Source organism: Aethalodelphis obliquidens, unplaced genomic scaffold (assembly GCF_003676395.1).
Source record: "Aethalodelphis obliquidens isolate GAN/ISIS:26980383/991018 unplaced genomic scaffold, ASM367639v1 scaffold23, whole genome shotgun sequence".
NCBI lineage: Eukaryota > Metazoa > Chordata > Mammalia > Artiodactyla > Delphinidae > Aethalodelphis > Aethalodelphis obliquidens.
In genome coordinates, this window is record NW_020837967.1 from 13,322,116 (window position 1) to 13,325,872 (window position 3,757).

The window sequence follows — 3,757 nt, forward strand, 5'->3', positions numbered from 1 at the left end:
CAGCAAACTCACATTGCAAAGGGCTGTGCATTCTGGAATGGGACAAACTTGCAACCATGAAAAGAATTTTCGTGATTCCACATTATCTTATTTTCATAGCTCAGACAAAGGCAAGTATTGTTAATAATGTGCTTCTGATTTCTGAAAGCAACGTTCAAGTAAAGCTATTCTCAGATAGCTCTGTTATAATATATATTTTTTTTCTTTTTAAAAATATGCAACGCTTCATGAATCTGCGTGTCATCCCTGTGCAGGGCCATGCTAACCTTCTCTGGATCGTTCCAATTTTAGTGTATGTGCTGCCAAAGCGAGCACTGTTATAACATTTTTAAATCAATTGTCAAATAGCTTTTTTAATAAGATTATTATAAAAATCAACAAATGCTTATCCTTTCCCTACAAATACACACACACCAGGAATAGTTGTCCCTCACCACTAGCCATTTAATTCCTACTTCTTTTTTGTTTTTATAATTAATTAAATTTTTTTTTTTTTTGGTTGTGTTGGGTCTTCGTTGCTGTGCGCAGGCTTTCTCTAGTTGCATCGAGTGGGAGCTACTCTTCGTTGCAGTGCGCGGGCTTCTCATTGCAGTGGCTTCTCTTGTTGCGGAGCACGGACTCTAGGCACGTGGGCTTCAGTAGTTGTGGTTCACGGGCTCTGGAGCGCAGGCTCAGTAGTTGTGGCGCACGGGCTTAGCTGCTCCGTGGCATGTGGGATCTTCCCAGACTAAGGTTCGAACCCGTGTTCCCTGCATTGGCAGGCGTATTCTTAACCACTGCACCACTAGAGAAGTCCCTCCTAGTTCTTTTTTAATGTAAAAACTTTCCTTCCGCTTTCTAATTAGCTGTGGCAGAATTTTCATCGGTATTGTAGCTTGGCAGTTACCTAAGTTTCCTACTTATTTTGGCCAATTGCCACCTAGAATATTAAGTCCTCTGAGACAAGCTGTCAAAGGCAACATTCCTGGAACTGCCTATCACATTTTTTTCCACACTTAGGAAGAGCAAGTGTCCCCATAGGGCAAAGCAATCTCCTCTGAATCTGGAAGGGAAAAAAAAACAGGAAGAGCGAACTCTGACATTCAGCTTCTGGTAGTCTACAGAGCTACTTTTTTTTTTTTTTTTTTTGCAGTACGCGGGCCTCTCACTGTTGTGGCCTCTCCCGTTGCAGAGCACAGGCTCCGGGACGTGCAGGCTCAGCGGCTATGGCTCACGGGCCCAGCCGCTCCGCGGCATGTGGGATCTTCCCGGACCGAGACACGAACCCGTGTCCCCTGCATCGGCAGGCAGACTCTCAACCACTGCGCCACCAGGGAAGCCCCAGAGCTACTTTTTAATAGCTGGGTGACCATTAACTGTAAATGTGGCCTTTTTAGTTGTTCAGTGATTTTTGGAGCCAACAGATATTTTGTAAGAACTCAAAAAATCTAAATTTACTGAGAGAAATAGTCCTCAATTTTTTTCCTTAATTGGCAAAAAAAAAAAAAAATCAAACTACTCCCTTTATCTACTTTTAACCATTTATTTAAAAACTTAGGCAGGTTCAGTTCAAGTCCCAAATTACAAAAATTGTTGAAGATAGCATTTTTTTTATTAGTTATTTTTGGCTGTGTGGGCTTTCTGTAGTTGCCGTGAGCAGTGGTTTGCTCTTCCTTGTGGTGCGGGGCTTCTCACTGCGGTGGCTTCTTTTGTTGCGGAGCACGGGCTCTAGGAGCGCGGGCTTCAGTAGTTGCAGCGCACGGGCTTATTTGCTCCGTGGCATGTGGGATCTTCCCAGACTAGGGCTCCAACCGGTGTCCCCTGCATCGGCAGGCGGATTCTTAACCACTGTGCCACCAGGGCAGTCCCAGCGTTTGTTTTTAACATGTCTTAAAAATCGGCCATTATAGGGGCTTCCCTGGTGGTGCAGTGGTTGAGAGTCCACCTGCCGATGCAGGGAACACGGGTTCGTGCCCCGGTCCGGGAAGATCCCACATGCTGCGGAGCGGCTGGGCCCCTGAGCCGTGGCCGCTGAGCCTGCGCGCCCGGAGCCTGTGCTCCGCAACGGGAGAGGCCACAACAGTGAGAGGCCCGCGTACAGCAAAAAAAAAAAAAATCGGCCATTATAGACAAAAGAAGTTAAAAATCTGGTGGCTATGTGTAATAAGAAAATAATTAACTAAAGTAAGTAAGCTTTCTGAATTATCCATAAATACTTCTAAATTTGAATTAATATTCAAATCAAAAAATGATCTCTCTGGGCTTCCCTGGTGGCACAGTGGTTAAGAATCCGCCTGCCAATGCAGGGGACACAGGTTCGAGCCCTGGTCTGGGAAGATCCCACATGCCGCGGAGCAACTAAGCCCGTGCGCCACAACTACTGAGCCTGCGCTCTAGAGCCCACGAGCCACAACTGCTGAAGCCTGCGCCCCTAGAGCCTGTGCTCTGCAACAAGAGAAGCCACCACAATGAGCCCCACAACAAAGAGTAGCCCCCGCTCACTGCAACTAGAGAAAGCCCGCGTGCAGCAGCGAAGACCCAATGTAGCCAAAAATTAAATAAATGAATAAATAAATAAATTTATTAAAAAAAAACAGGATCTCTGAGATTTTATGATTATGGTATTTGGTACTAAAATTTAGCTAATAACATTTGTTCACAAGTAAATAAAATACATAGAAGGAGAAATTGATGCCAAAATAACAAGTTGACAAATTTTCTGCTCAAAAGGAAAAGTAAGAGAAAACAGATTTCTATAATTAATTAGGAGAATTTAAATTTATTTTAATTTTTCTATTGAGTCTAATATTCTATTTATTAGCATTTTTTAAATTTTTATAATATGCAATTCATTATTTAATGAAAGCTATCACATATTTTCATATAAGGAACACCCCAGGGTTCCAATCAATTTTATTTAATTTAGGAATGATCATTATATTTATATACATAAATCCACATGTGTCTTATGAATTGGATTTATTTAAAGTTCTCCTATATTTAATAAATTATGAACTTTTGAAAAACATGCATATTTGTCCCATTCCTTTTACCATACTGGGTACAATTGTTCACTTAAGGTACAGTTAATTTTCCTTTTAGTGGCTGTTTTTGTTTAGATTTTTATTTATATAGTCAGACACTAACTTTTAAGCTTTGGTTAGATCTGTCTAATATATCACTTTGTACGAGCATTTCCCCCAGAGCACTATAAATCTGCAATGAGAAGGAAGTATGGGCAAGCAAGTAAGAAAAACGTCCAGGAATGAATCCGTGCTAAAGATTGCACACAACTGAATATTTTGCATTTTAAGTTATTCTTATTTTGTTATCTCCAAAGGGTCAGGCATTAAGTTTTAATTTACCCTGATGACCTTAATCAGATTTGTTTCAGATTTATGAGGACTGTAAAATTAGGAAACTTTCATTAAAAAAATTAAACCCCCTGGATGGCTTCCCAAAGCACATCCAGCATTACTTACGACTTTATTATTTCAGCTAGTTGGATACATCATAACCACAGCTCTAGCCAGGTCTGTAAGAGTTCTGTGACTGACGCCTAATGGAACCAATTTTCACTCTGGCAGAACAAGTTCAAGTTCTAATACTAACTTGAATCCTAGTTTCCTTTGAATGCCAGGAACCAGATCCTTGAAGAAGAAAATGTATCAGAGCATCTGCCTATTAAGCGACATTCCATTTATTTCATCTAAATAGCTCGCAGGAACAATTGACTAAAATCAAATCTAAAATAGAAAACAAATAGTTTTTTAATTAC

General features: G+C 40.9%; 1 non-coding gene across 1 annotated transcript; it reads right to left on the reverse strand.

Annotated features, from left to right (window-relative positions):
• Positions 1 to 209: 209 nt before the first annotated feature.
• Positions 210 to 315, reverse strand: LOC113628471 (U6 spliceosomal RNA). The gene has a single exon (XR_003436114.1). It is a non-coding gene; the product is annotated as a U6 spliceosomal RNA (small nuclear RNA).
• Positions 316 to 3,757: the final 3,442 nt, after the last annotated feature.